Here is a 15,800-nt window from a genome sequence, read left to right on the forward strand (position 1 = left end):
CTGAGACCTATTGCATATAAAATGCCCCCCCCCCGAGTGTGAAACTGAAATGTTAAAAAAATAAATTTAAGTTAAATCAGTTTTAGAAATCCTGCAATTCGTGTCCGTGAAATCTCTTAAAATCTTGGCCATTCGTTTCTGGAAAATTCTTCCCAATAGTGCGGTCTGTGTAAGAGAGGACTTCGCTGCAGGAAAGGGAAAAACGAAAGCAAGAGTAGGTGGCTGGTTGTGGGAGGGGGGAAATGATGTACATGGGGGGGGGCATGGCATACTGTAACATCTGTCTCTCTCCTTGCTCTGAGAGCTTAAGGGAGAGTGGGTGCGCTGAATATACTCTTTGGATAGCCTCTTCATATCCCTTCCTGAAAGCTCCTGAGCTCCGGGACCTGATAGCTCCTAAAGCTAATATACTGTATAAAGTCATCTAAAGTGGGAAGGTCCATGAGTTCAGTTCCTAGTAGAAGGTTTGAACTCCATGGAATAACGTCTGGCTATGTACGTCTGGTGATTCCTAATAAGGGTGAAACTAGCCGTGCACTGCCTCTTGGTGGTCAGTGTAACTGGAACAGGACAAGGGGCAGAAGGCTTTCAGGAAGGAGAAAATGGGTGGCTGAGTGAGGAGAAGAGAATTAGGGGAGCAGAGCAAGGGGAGAAGAGGATGAGGGTGCCATTCCTGCATTCAGTGTGGAAAACTGTGGGCATCGGAGGAACAGGGATGCTGGACACGGGAGGAGGTCTGAAGAGGATGTAGAGAGCTGGATGAAGGGAAGGTGGTCTCTGGGAGGAGGAAGGGAAGGAAGAGAGACAGGAGCACCCGAGAGGTGATGTTGGAGGCCACAGGCTCTACCAAGGTTGCACACCCATGTCCTACACCAGCAGCGGAGGTTTTATGCACCAGTACCCGGACTTGTGCACAGATGTATGTGACTCATTGCCTGAGCATGTGTTTGCTGAAATGGATAAATTGACTTCTTTGATTAAGGAAGAGACACCACCTACCTTTACTGGTGACTGGAAGCCTCTTAAGGACTTTTTGGGTAAAAATGAAAAAAAAATGAACTTGCGATTTATGGTTTTGATGATCAGACAGAATAGATTATAGAAAGAAGAGTACTATGATGTAAAGGTAGAGAGAGAGGTTAAAATATATTTGTACTTGTAACTGCTGTGAAGAATATCGGAGGCCACTTCTTTATATCTTTTTCCCTTCCTTTTCTATTTTTCCTCAATCTTTTTTCTTGCCTTGCACTTCTTGCTTTTTCTTTGATTCCTTTCTTTTTCCTTTTCCTTCCTTCCTTTATATTCGTTTGTGTTAGTTTTTATCTGCTTGTTTAAGAGCTTTAATAAGAATTAGATTAAAAAAAATAGTGCACGAGTGTGTGTTTGTACCCTAAAGCCACTTCTGAAGTCCAAGCTCCACTGTTGGTCTCATGGATGCAGCCATGCCGTTTGGCATAACATAAACAGTGGTTTGTTAGAACTTTCCTTCAGGCCGCTTTTCTACTTCCCAGTCTAGCATCTAGCCCTAACACGGCCCTAACCCTGCTTAACTTCCCGGGCAGGCCCCCGTTTGCTCAGGCATTAAGAAATGCAGAGGACAATAGCAGAACCTTCTGGGTGTATCTACTGCTCCTCACCCTTTCTATCATTTTCTCTGTCCTCCATCTCATTGTGGTTCCAAGAGGAAAAGTCTTCTACCACCGAAGCTAGAATGCCCTTTGGAGATCCGGAGAAGCGGGGCGAATGGTTTTATTAATTATTTGCTCTCTGCCGGAGGGAATAAGTTCCATGTGAAATTTACGTAGGGAAATGTCTACAACAGGTCAACAACAGAAATCAGGAGTATCTTGAGGAGGGCGGGGGGGGGGGCGTTAAAAAAATAATTTTTATTCATGTACAGGGCATCTACAGGGAGCAGCAAGAAAGTCAAGATGGTGGCGGTGAATGAAGCCCTACCCACTTTGTACACGTGAGAAAGGGCAATGCACCAGCTTGACTTTTCCGAGCCCCTTTCAGACGCCTGAATACGATTAAAAATATTAGAAAGCCTTACTGACTTCCTTTATTTGCATAAAGTGCGACGTTATGTGGGTTGCAACTAGGTTTTCATTGACCGATTCGCAAAACGTTCTAGACGAAATGGGTAAAGGGGAAACCTTCAGTGAAAGATGCACGATGTGAGGAAGAAGACCAAAGAAGGAAGAGAGATAAAAGCCAAGGATAATTTAAACTGAATCGTGTAAATGGAAAGAAGTGAGGGAGCCAGTGAAGAGGGCGCACACAAAGCCCATCACACACTGAGGGAGCTCTGATTGCACTGCCACGGCTGCCATCTTGACTGTTTTGACCACACCCTGCAGACACCCCTGTTTGGCTCCACGGAACTCAACTCGTCCAGAAGGATCAGTGTTTTCTCTAACGCCACGCACAATGTTGCATTAGTTAATCAGTCCATCGCTAAGGAAGTTGTACTGCTTCCCCATACTTTCCTTTATTAATATGCTTGCTGCTGGAACATGCCAAAAATCAGCTTTTGATTAAGTAACTTCGAACAATTTATAGAAGCGTGGTAAACCGCCAGGACTCATTTTGAGTGGGACAGCATAAAACTAGGTGTAATAAATAAATAAATGCGTAAGTCCCTAAATAGCCACAGGTAGACGATTGTGTTTTTCATCATCTAAATTAAAATCTGCCATAATATCTTAAGGATTTGAGCCTGGTAGGAAGAGCGGGCAGCTTATTATCTAGAGCTTTCATTGCATGGTCTCAGCTGCCATCTTGACTTTTTTGCCCCCCATGGATGCCCTTGCAGCCCCAGCTTTCAACAAACGAATCCCCCCACTATTTTGCTTCTTGCCTCTCCACTGCTGGAACCTGAATGCAATTCAACCTCAGCATTCATCGGATCTAGAAAAACAAAGATTTCCACATGGTAGGACCATTGGGCCAACAGGACCCAAACCAGAGATATATAAAACGGTCATGTATATGAAATATGTAATGATGATGTATCAAATACATAGGCTGTCGATTTTCCAACTTTCGTATACATTTGGGAGGCGTCTTGCTTTTTTATTTATTCGGTTTAGAGGGTGCCCTACTCCTAACAACTTTGGCTAGCTTTGCAATTAAAAAGAAGGTGAGAACAATGCAAAAAATAAAAATTAATCATGCACAGCACAAAAAACCCCACATAAACACTCCCCCCACCCCCCATCCAACGGGGACCCAACCATCGCCCTGCCTAAAGCTTGGGAGAATAGACCGTCCCACCTGTCCTCCTACTTCTCTGCAGCCTGGAGGATATTTTGGTCGTTCATGCAGAGAAAACTCACCCGACAGCTGATTCCGCCCAGGTGAGCTTCCGGGATCTGTCCACCCTTAAAGAGGTTACCGAGGTGAGCCAGGAATTCAAAGCCAGCTGGATTATGGCAGTATATAGTAGGTTTCTCCAATACATCATAATATGTTTTGCCGTCTTAGGCCATTTCAGTTGCTCGTTCATCTTCAAAATCAATACTTTAATTATTGAAAAGGAAGATTAATAACACCTTACCAGGCCTCCTTGAATAATCTGGAAAGCGGTAGGATGGCGAGGAGGAACAAGAAGCGGGAGCGATGACGGCAAAGCCTCTCGCTTGTCGAGGAGCAGAAATTTTAAGAAAGGACCGTGTGCCTCCTTGTGGTTACAGCTAGGTTTGGTCCCCGAGCTGATGCACACCTCCCTCTCTTCTTACAGCACAGACGGTTCTAATTAAAATTGTCCCAATCTTTCAGCTAAAGAGAAATTGGAGGTGGATTTGAAACCTTAAGCCCAGGGAAAGGGTCCTAAGGAATTTAGAGATAACGATAAAAGATGGCTTAATGTAGGCACGTTGGAAAAGAAGCAACTGAGGAGCACTGGTTGAATTTCTTTGCAGCCTTGGAAACCACAAGGAATCTGGAAGCGTCTTTTCTAACACATTTTATCAGAAAGCATCAGAGTTGCAGCTCCCTTCATCGGATGCATAGAGGGGCTAGTCTGATGCATAGATTTTTTGAAAGCTTCGGACTTTTAATAACACGTGTTAGTTGGAAAAGGAGCTACCAGACTCCTCCTGATTTTTGGCTACTGTAGACTAACAGGAGTCTCCTCCTACAAGCCGCCTGCAACTCTTTGACACCATCTTGTGGCCATCATCCTGTAATCGGTAGTCCAACTGTAGAAAATATTGACCAGCTGGGAAAGCCAGGTGCCCAGAGAACTGGGGCAACCATCTTTCAATTTCCCTTTAGTTATGGTTCTGTGCAGATGTTTTAATGTGTGAGCCGTCCATTATATATTTCAAGAACTGAACAATATCTATTTGTCAGTACTGGTCTAAGACAGTGTTTCTCAACCTTGGCCACTTGAAGATGTGTGGACTTCAACTCCCAGAATTCCCCAGCCAGCCTTGCTGGCTGAGGAATTCTGGAAGTTGAAGTCCACACATCTTCAAGTGGCCAAGGTTGAGAAACACTAGTCTAAGATGAGATACCAAGACATTCTTCTTTTCGTTTCTACCTTGGCTGATACCCAAAACCTAAGTAGGGTCAGACCAGGTTAATATTTGGATGGGAAATGCCAGGAAGCCCCAGAAAATATTCCTGAAGAGCACAAACGAAGAGTAATTTCCTCCCTGTTGTCCAGAAAGCTACATGGATGTGTCCAGTCCCTAGCAGCCAAGCTTGGCTTGAAAGAGACCTCATTTTTCACTGTTCTTGTTTGCTAAATACGAATTTGAGTTTTGTACTGCTTTGTTTTGTCATCTGCCTTGGAAGGGTGTGTAATTGATGTTGCAGACGGGAAGGCCGCCGAGGCATCTCTTTCCAGCTCGCCTGCGGAGTCTACCTTGGTGGGCCTACGTAATGAAGAAAGCGCCAGAGTACAGGGACAGAAAATGGCTATACATCTCCAGCGATCGTACCACCCCAATGTCTTTTGATCCTCTGGGTTTTATTTTTTCTTCCTTTAAGTGTTATTTTTCATCGCGTACAGCCTGGCTTAAAAGCCATCATAAATCTGGGAGATGCAGTGAGCATTAACTGAGACAGCACTATGTAACCTAGTGAGATCATGAGGCTTTATAAATCAGCCTGGGCGAAGTTCAGCGGAGAATAGAAATGTTGAGAGTGAGGCTCCAACTAAGCCTAGCGAGACATCAATAAAGCAGGAGGGGGACCTTTTCCTTTCCAGGCCAAGAGAATATCTTCACAGTCAGTTGACAAAAATCCTCCCCCCCCACCAGCAGACTTTCAACATACAGTTTGCAGTTGGGTAGGGTTGCACCTCAGGGGACAAGGATGGGATTCTGCAACTCAATGCATGCGTGCCAGACTGCTGCCAAAGTCATAGGAGTGATTTTTGCAAAAATGCATGTTGTTGACAAGGAAGTGAGCTGTAGGCAGGGCACCCACAACGGTCAAGATAGTGGCCATGAAAGGGGCAGGGCTTCAATCTTGTGGTTGTGTCTGACGTCTTGACTTTTTTTTGACTCTCCCTCCGAGGACACCCCTGCTGATAGAATAAAGCGCTTCAGTGATGTGCCAAGTTATGGTGAATATCAAGGATTCCAAACAGATGCTTTGATTTGGATGTATGTGTTAAAAACACCTCCTTGATACTCTTTCAATAACTCTAAGATCCTCCTGAAATGTAGCACATTTCTAGAAGACAGCAGGAACCCCTTAACTGGAGATGAGTCCTTCCATAATAATGTTGGCCACAGAAGATCATATTTAGCATTGCAACTGAATGAAAACATTCGGGCCCTAAAAACTAGACCCTGAACGCTCATGAAAAATCCAGATCAGCCAGTCATAAAAGAATGTTTCTCCCTGTGACTTAAAAAGAAACTAAACATCAAACAGCTTCCTTTAGCTGGTCATGCTGATGATTCCTGCTTGGTATTTTCCATAATCCTCCTTCAGCTGTTTTCAAAATAATTTTCAGGAATGCATTTGATCCTGTTAAAGTGAAAGCTTCTTTTAAACGGCCTTTTAAATATAAGCTGTCTAGGCGATTTTCTCTGTTCAGAAGCGAGCGCGATGACTACAAATCGGGGAGCAATATTTTCACATACGTTCACACTACTGAATGATCTACCAGAGCAACAGGAGGTAGTGACCCCAAGCCCACCGCTTCTTTCTTCCAGAAGGTGTCTCTGCAGACAGCTTGGTAGTGCCTTAAGAACACACATTTTTGCAAAAATCACTCCCGCGACTTTAGCAGCAGTCTGGCACGCGGGCACCGAGTTGCAGAATCCCATCCTCGCACTGTGTGTGTTGTCAGAGCTATTTTTTGCATGAGACCGTCTTTGTCTATAATAATCGGGAAGGAAGAATTTAGCCCTCCGCTAAGATTTCTACCTGTAGGCTACGTGCAACAAGGTGTACGGGCTCATGTGAATTGCTGGGTAGGGTTTATACAGGAATTACATTTATTTGGATTTTGGCACAGCGGGATTCACCTTCTTTGGGTGACTGGCGGACAGGCTGGCAACCTCCCAGCGTTGGGAAATAGTTGGATCTGAGCTGAATCTGCCTCCACCTCTCTGTAGACAGAGAACCCGGGGCTGCTGCTGCTGCTGCTGCTGAGAAGAAGTTGGTGGGGCATCACTCGTAACAAGTCCCCCCCCCGCCTTTTCCCCAATAAAACAGGCGTCTTTTAAATAGACGTTTGAGCATCAACACGTGAACTGGATCAAAATACTTGCGTTGGTTACCCGTGGGCAACGCGGATTAAGGCTAGATTGTCTTCTCCCAGCGTACTGAAAAATATTGATGGATCTGTACTTAGGGAGAGAGCTTCCACAATCAATTTTCTCACCAAGGCTCAAAGGGCCTTCCAACACTTAATGCATCATAACACAAAGACAGAGATTTCTGCTCTGTTCGGTACTTTGAAATTCTTCCTCCTGCCCGCTGCTGTTCACAAGAGCCTCTGGGCTTGCCTCTGTTTGTGTTTGAATACTTCCAAGCAGGAGGATATCTGTATGCGTGTGGGTCAAAAAAGTCAAGATGGTCATCACAGCACTACCGTCACTCTTTATGTGCGTTGCACGTAAAATCACGCGATCGTGGGCACCACCTTGACTTTTAGGATCCCCCCCCCCTTCAATGCTTCTGTAGAAAGAGGTTCGAGTCCACATCTGCTTGGTCTCAACTGTTCATCTCTGTGATAAACCCAGAAATCTTTCCCAGCCCGTATCAGTTTTTTTCTGCTATAAAATTATGATCGCTGGATCTGATTGTAAATCAATTAGCAGCCCTGGGAAAAAGACAACCATGACAATTTAATCGACACTTAAGACAAATGACACTTAAGACAAATACTTGAAAACGCAAAACCTTTTATTCCAGTTTTGAGATAATTAGGAGGTTGAGAGGCTTTCTAGAAACACGCATTGACTGGCAAATACAGGAGGATTTATTGACATAAAGGCTTTGATCAAGGGAATAATTTAATATCCACATATACATTTATTTTGGCGATCGTGAAGACTTAGGGAGGATATCTGAGGTGGATGGAAAGGTGCAGTTCTATAAATGGGAGAATTGGCCTTTTCTGCTAGGAAATTCTCAGCTTCCTCCCCAACTACTTTTCTTGGTTTCTTCTGCATAAAGCAGAATGTGGCATAAAACCAACGTAGGCAGAGGCTGCAAAGCTGATCCTCAAGGAAGGCAGTAGGTTGTATAGTTATCTCCTGATTGGGGCAAAATTACTACCCTGAAACCACACAACCTACTACCTCACCCCGTGGAAAGCTGGGTGAAGCTTCAGCTGACCTTGACTGACCCTGAAACTCAGTGCCGGGTCTGGTTCCTCCTCGGCTGGGAGATCATCCGACTGGCGTCATGAGAGACTTGAGGACGCTCTGACTCACATGATTTGGTCATGTCCCGTCACGGCTCCCTTCTGATTTCAAGTTACAATACATGTTAGCAGAGTCTCAGAAAAAAAGAAGAAGCTGTGGATGTAAACACGATGTTGAATTATACGCCTGGAAGAGGGAATTTGATATTTTATGAAGAACTCTCACTCTACCGAGCCTGGGGCTTGGGAAAGATAATTCTTTCACCCACATAAAAAGAAATGTATACTCCTGATGTTAAGGAATAGATTTAAGAGATGTGTTATTTATACATTTTTGAAACGTCCTTATATTCTAACACTGAGAAGTTGGCTCAGTATGTTTCCATATGGTTTAGATTTAATAATAAGTGTAAGGATTGAATTAATATTATATTGACATCACATGGATCCTATTTTTTCCCCTTAGTCTCTTTTTTTTTCTTCCTCCCATTATGTTTCGTTTATCTTAATCACTGTAATATATTGTAGTTTCTTGCTGTAGGATCACTAATGGACTATTTTTTCTGTTTGTTATATATTATTAATAAAATTTGAAAATATTTTAAAAAGTATTTGGATGGGAGGTCACTGGGAAGACCAGAACTGGGATAGGCTGGAGAGTTTAAAAAAAAATGACGAAGGAGGCAACAATCTTGCACCTTCAGGGACCTTCTCATCCATGGGTCACCACCTCACTGTGAGGAGCCATCCTGAAGTGCCCTCCTCCTTCTCTCACCCGTGACCCTGAAAGTCAACTGTGATGGGAATGTGTCATGGTTGGCAGTCTGCATAAGTGGCCACCCAGGAACACTGACTAGGAATACACGCCTGGACCATCTTCCTTCCCCGCCGATGCTCGCTGTCAATTCTCATCAGTGTCAATTTCAGACAGCCATCCAATTCTTCTGAGACTGACATCTGCATCAGCTTGCAATCTTTTAAAACTTTTATGAAATTCCTACACAAAGGAAAGTGACTCTTTTGTCCTCTAAATCTCTGCAAGAGTTATTCTTTTTCTTTTCGTTTTGAAAAAAAAAAATCAGTCCATTGTTAGACAAACGTATAAATCAGGACCTAAGGACTGTTCATTCTGGGTACAACACACACACACAGAAAGACATTATGGGGAAGTAGGGCATCTGCAGGGTGTGTGTGTGTGTGAAAAATATCAGGTTGGTGGCCACAACCACAGGATTGAAGGCTCGCCCTGTTTTATGGGCGCTGGGGCAGGTCAAAGAGGTGGGACTTTGATGAGGTGGGTGCAGCCACCAGCTTAACATCACATAAGTTCAGTGGGTTTATTGTAAGAAACAGGCTGTTGGGCTGTGATGTTGGCTTGAATTTCTAATATTCTACCGTACCTTCTAAGCTTTTACTCGGTGTATATACCATGCACAAGTAACAAGGCGCAGTTTCCAGAAGGATGGGAAGATGTCTCCTGTGTTGCTATCACAGCCACTTCAGGAAAGACAGTAGATTGTATAGTTATCTGACAGGCAGGGTCTAACCCTAAAACTATACAACCTACTACCTCACCCCAAAGGACAGTCTGATTCCAGGGCCGTTGGCGTCCGTCCGTCCCCCGTGAGACCTCCTGGCCACCTGTAAGACAAAAACGCAAACAAACTCTCCACGGTAGCGAAGAACTATCGGCAATTGCTGGTCCGCTCGGTAACCCCCAGATTTCTATTAAATCCCAAGGAAAGGCTTCAGGAAGGAATTCTTCTCCTTGCTTTTCAGAATAGGAGGTGTGAGCAGCCAGGGAGGCTGTGAGGAGGACCAACGGATGTGTATTTGCAGAATTTATGCAAATGTGACCTTTGGGCCTGGTTGGAAAAGAGGTCGTCCTCAATGTTGCCGAGCCATCAACTCCAGAAGACCCAGCCAAGATGTGGCGATTTGAGGCTCAGAACTGTTCTGAACTTTAAATTTATTCACTGTCAGAGAACTTTTAGTCCTGAAAGTTTAAATCTTGTCATCAGCCTGTGAAAGGGACCTGAACAATTCTGGGCCAACAGAAGAGAGATTCCAACCTTAAAAAGCAGATGCTAGCACAGGTGTCTGGTGGAAGCCACAAGGATGCCAACATGATGCTGCAACGTCTTTTTGATGCTATCAGGCTTCGACTGGACGCCTAGGCTGGCACCTGCTGTTTAGATTCCCAATGCACGTTTGCGTGCATTTGATGTACTTTTCTGCTACGAAATTACAAACCGGGCTGCAAAGCAGCGTTACTCCAGCGAAGGCTATCTAGGGACACTCTCTGATCTCTGGTCCAACCAGTAATTGCTCTAATGACCCATAATTTTAAGAACCTGAGTTTGGTGAACGGTGTCTTCTTCTGATCTTCTTGGCCATGCTCTGGTGGAGAAAGAAAAAGACGAGATTCTCGGCGAGGCATCTCGGAATCTGCAATCTTGACTGCAGAGAAAAAATATGAAATGCATAATAGTTTGGGACAAAACGTTGATTTTCTGGTGAAGAACTTTAACAAACCCTTGTGCTTTTATTTGTTTATTATTTATTTAGCGTATTTGTTTAATGTACTTATTTACAGGGCTTAAAGACTGCGCGAATCCAGAGACTCTGAGTGGTGTGCAACCTGTCCCCCTCCCCAATCTGTTACTTGGGTTGTGTCTACTCAGAAGTAAGGTGCCTTGAAACTCATGGCACATTCAGGGTAGACAATCACTCTTTGGGCTCCATATGGCACAGATTAGGAATATGTGGTGTAGCAGACCACTTCCAGATGCATAGATGATCCACACATGTCTGTCACGACTGCCAGAAACAGGAGGAACCACTTATGTGGCATTACATAAGGCGGAACTATGTATTATCAAAAACATCAGCCTGGTGCTGAAAACGTACAGCTTGGTGTTAATTTCTCTCCTCCCACTCACTAACAATTTAATTTAATTCTAATGCAGGCAACTTTTGGCAGATGGGACCCACACTGATGGAAATTATTTATTTCGCTGCCAAGAACCTAAATGGCAGGTGATGGCCAAAATCTATCTCCAGGGTTCCCCCCCCCCCTTCTTCCTTCCTTTTTTGGGTTGGTTTTTTTGGGGGGGGAACGGGAAATTGTTAGAGACGCGTCAAGCTTATCAGAGTTTTGATGCACCTATTTTGGGTGGTGTTCCACCAAAAACTGGTGGAAAAACGTGCTGTGGTTCTTCATGGTTTTAGGGAACTTGATCGACGGGCCCATCTCTATCGCAGAGTAGTGAATTTGAAACACCAAATGCCAAATGTTATGGTGAACATCAGAGGTCAGATTACTGGGAAGGCACGGTGAGCTGATTCCTATATAACGGCCACTGTTTCCATTACGTATGTCTTCGCTCCCAACTTCACGCCTATTTTTTTCATCGACTGGTCTCAGTTAATCTTAATTTTAGCCTCTTTTTACGTTCAGTTTCTCAGCTAGAGATGCCCTCAAGGGGAGTTAAAAAACGTAAGATGGAGCCTCTCCATGCAATCAAATCCCTTCCTTTGATGTGTGCATGCGCAATGCGCATTAAAAAAGGGAAGGCTTTAATCGCACAGGCATGGTTGCCATCTTGACTTTTTTGACCCCCTCCCTGAGGACACCCTGCTCTCGGTTCAAGAGTTTCTCAAGAACTTACACCACAATAATAACTGTAATTACACTGAGTCATTAGAGGAATGTTTCTCAACCTTGACAACATTAAGAAGTGTGGACTTCAATTCCCAGAATTCCCCAGCCAGCCCTGCTGGCTGCGGAATTCTGGGAATTGAAGTCCACACTTCTTAATGTTGTCAAGGTTGAGAAACACTGCATTAATATGTTTTATTCTGCAAATGTGCATTCTGTGTTAATAAAGGGTTAGGGTTAATGTGTTTTATTCATTAAATAAATAAATAAATAAACAGAATAATGTGTTTTATTCTGCAAATGTGCATTGAAGTAGGAGATTCACAGAACTGTTGAGAAAAGGAATTTTTTTATCTCAGGTTCTCGGCTTACAAAAACCAGTATTTAATTGCTTCACGGGAAAGTCCAACCTTCACCGTAAATATTAACTGCAAACTTATTTTTAATCCTATTTGTTTTGTTGTCAACTATATATTAATGATTAAGGCACCTGGTATGAAGCATTTTGCTCAAGGGTAAAAACCTCATCAGTTTTAAAAGTCCTTGAAAAATTATTTCGACTCGTTAAGATCTTGCTTAATAAATCTGACAACACCTACTCAGTCAAAGTAAGACCTATTCCCCAATAAAAAAGCTTAGCTCATTTCCCCAATCACCCCATTTCTAACCCTTTCAATGCTCAGCAAAGGAAGCTATTTCTTTCTGAAAGACCGGGATTCATGTTAATAAATATCATAGCAGCATTTCTTGTTATGACTTCTACTTATTTCTGCTGGATTATATCAAAAATGCGCGGCCCAAAAGTTAAAAATTGCAATCATTTCGTCTTCACATACCTGGACCTACCAAGGTTGGGATCTGAAATCGGAATATTGTTTGTGTATTATTATTATTATTATTATTATTATTATTATTATTATTATTATTATTATTTTGCCCACCCCCAGCATCCTTTCTGTTTGTCAGATCCTGAAGAGCTAGATTCTAAACAAATCAGACATTAGTAACTGGGTCGGTAGCAGTATTTGGCATAGGGAGAATGGACTTCCTCAATGCCAATCAAGAAATAATCTAAATAGTTAGTGGGAATTAAATGGGGCCAAAGTAGTATTTGGTAGGGTGAGAATGGACTTCTCCAAAACCAATCAAGGTGGCCCCCTGAAGATGGGTGGACTTAAACTCCCAGAATTCCCCAGCCAGCATTACCTAGAACAGGTTCCCCAGGAGAAAGCAACTTATTACACTCCAGGTGGTGCTGAACTAGAAATCCCAGTATCGCTGATGATTGTCAATATTTCTTGCTGGGAGTTTTCAAACTGTAATGGTTCTTGGAAGAACATCAAGAGTTCTTGGAGAAGACAGCATTCCCAAGAAGGAGTTATGGGACAAGACAGGACTGAGGGGCAAGGAAGACATCAGGACTGAAGAATGTGCGGTCCGTTGCCTCCCTCAATGTAGAAGATAAGAAGATGAGACACTCTGGATTGCTCAGTGTCTATAATAAACGATGGGCTGGTTGAGTATAAGAAGAACCCTGCTATATCAGAGCCAGAGTATACCTAATTCAGCACTCTGAGTCACAACCAGATGCTAATATGCTTGTTCATGCTGGCTGGGGAATTCTGGGAGTTGAAGTCCACCCATCTTCAAGTGGCCAAGGTTGAGAAACCCTGATCTAAACGAGTGAGAATTAACAGAGGCTGAAGAAGTGTTTAGCATGGTGAGGGCACTCTTCCTTAGAAGTACATCTAAATAATGAGCAGAAATCAACTGCGGCTGCAGCAGAACCTGTTACTGTATTGACCAATTCACTCAATTTCTTAAGAAGCTTCTGTCTCTGCTTGGGGCCAAAAAAGTCAAGATGGCAGCCCCAACCACGTGATCAATGTCCTGCACCTTTTCTACACGTGTTGCTGAATGGGATTTCTTTATGAGCAGCAGGGTCTTCTGGCAAAGCAGTCTCACTTCAGCATGGAACTTGCCTGTTCAGATTATCTACAGCTTCTTCATCAATCATGATGCAGCCCAGGGTGCTAAGAAGTCTTCCTTGGCACCACCAACCGTTCATGATCTTGTTGGGATGACCAACAGTTTAATAAAGGAGGGACGAGTTGCACTCTGGAGCAGGCGTGGGTGTGCATGCTGCACCTCCTTAAAAAAGCATGATCTTTTCTTGGATTTGCCCAGTCCTTGCGTGATCCCAGGAAAACACGTCTGAGTTAATGAGGGACTGGCAGTGAGCTCAAAAACATGTTGTCTTACTTCACTGACAGCTCCTTAACTCAAACGGGTGTTTTGCTGGGAACAAGCAGCGACTGTGTGCGCCAAGAAAACAGATGCAGCTTCTTTAAGGAGTTGATGAAGATTTTCAGTCATCCAGGTGGAATTATCTGGAGGTTGCCATTACTCATCCCCCAGATACTTCTTTAAGGAGGTGGTGACAAGCATGATGATCGCCACCTCCCTAAAATAAAGCATCCTAAGATGTCAACATGTAGTTTGATCATGGCAGGATACAGTCCTACGGATTGTACAAATGAAGGAAGATGCTAAGGTTCTGAAACTGAGTTATAACCACCTCTAGAAACAGACCAGCTTATCAGCTCAAACCCTGAATTTATCGGCTGTCCTTCTCTCCTGTGTTTGGCATGCCTTGTGGCATTTTGGTGGAACAGGTCTGAGATATGAAACGGTGCTGAAGGCCATTCCCCACAGTGGGATCCTTTCAAATGTGCAAAACCACCGAGGTGAAGCAGGTCTGAGATTTCTGTCTTCTCAGAGAACTTTCGTTTTGCACTTTTTCCAAAACAGTAAAGAAGATCCACCAGAAAACCATCTAGATCATAGATGACTCTGCCCCTTGTTCTGCTAGAATTGCTAAATGGCATGCACGGTCAGCTCCCACCAATTGTCCCACTATCTCTGGAGAAGCTTCAGATTTCCGTTGTGTTTGCTGGTTATTTCCAACAGCCAAGAGGCCCCCAGTCTCTGTACAGAAGCTTGAGTTGGAGTTATATTTTTCAATGGGCGTTTCAACATGGTTAGATTAACCTTTGGGACTTGGAGATCCAAGAAAATCCAGAGGATTTACTGAACTTGGGAAATGAGTGTGCAGACTCTGACAGCTAGAGCACTGGGTGAAACTGATCCTGCGAGACCCCTTCCCAGTCACCTGGAGAGGGTTAGAGACTAGATGGGGAGAAGCAATCCCACCAAGACGAAATCGCTGTAAACATCTGTCCTCTGCTTCGACATATCTGTGTGAGCCTTTTCATCATAAATACTGCACTGGAAAAGTCATAGGATTTGTTTCACAAAAAGCATCTTCCCCAGAAGAAGAGGATGACTTTGAAAATAAAATACGGATTTTCAGAAGCAAAGCCCCAGACTAGACCTCTTCTTGAAACTCAAATATTGCTCCAGGTAAGAAAGGAGCTTTCTTCAGCTGTGAAGAAGTCTTAGAAAATGCTGTACTGTTCCCATTTTTTCCTGTGGGACCCCCCTCCCCCCCACTTCACAGAAATGCTAATTAAGACCGACTCTTTCAATTAGAAGAAGGCGGCAGCTTTTATTTTCAAGATGGGACACAGGTTCTATGGAGAAAACAAAACCATAATTTGATGTCACACGTCCAGTAAGAGTCCTGTAAAAAATTAAAACCAAAAGGGGAAACACTTTTTTATTATTATTCAAAGGCCTGGAACTTGCATCAGAAATACTGGAGGGGGTCCATAGGGCCATGACAGGCAGGGCCCAGCAGGACTGGCTTCTACCTCCAGACGGCCCTGGTCTTTTGGCCTTCAGCCATCTCCATCTACCACTGGGCTCTGCGGTCACTCCTCCCACGCTTGGGGGTATTGTGGGCTTCCAGGCAACCGCTATGTGGCTCCCACTGAAACAGCCACATTGAAGATCCTCTCTCCTTGCTCCTTTCCCAGATGTTCACCAACCGATCAAATAAGGGCGGTTGATGGGAAAATGGGACAGGAATGAAACAGACTGCAATCCAGGCAATAGCGACCGCAATTCCTTCCAATAGGAACATACAGCTGTGAAAGCTGGACACCGAGAAAAAGGTGAAAGAAGACAGACGAATGAATGATGGCGTCTGAAGATGCCTCAAAGCGTCTTGGACTCCAAGAAGAACCAACCAGAACCTGGAGAAAGGACAAGCTGACCGCTTCCCTGAGCAATGATTAGGAAGCGGAAACTCATACTTTTGGCATGCGATGTGACTGGATCCCATGGATAAGTGAGCAAATGGATGAGAGGGTCAAAGAGGTCAAAGAACTACAGGTTGTT

At 43.9% G+C, this 15,800-nt stretch overlaps 1 long non-coding RNA gene across 8 annotated transcripts in view; it reads right to left on the bottom strand.

Annotated features, from left to right (window-relative positions):
* Positions 1-7,356: 7,356 nt before the first annotated feature.
* LOC103058761 (uncharacterized) overlaps positions 7,357-15,800 on the bottom strand; it is a 145,137-nt gene continuing 136,693 nt past the window's right edge. For 7 of the 8 annotated variants that reach the window (XR_015797435.1, XR_015797460.1, XR_015797464.1 and 4 more), the window contains one exon: positions 7,357-10,297. This is a non-coding gene — a long non-coding RNA (uncharacterized LOC103058761). The remainder of the gene's footprint in view (positions 10,298-15,800) is intronic. The other variant, XR_015797476.1, reaches the window with a different exon arrangement.

The sequence above is a fragment of the Python bivittatus genome, unplaced genomic scaffold (genome assembly GCF_059951505.1).
Source record: "Python bivittatus isolate LINGU-HERP-01145 unplaced genomic scaffold, Pbiv_v1 ctg000010_np1212, whole genome shotgun sequence".
Taxonomy (NCBI): Eukaryota; Metazoa; Chordata; class Lepidosauria; order Squamata; family Pythonidae; genus Python; species Python bivittatus.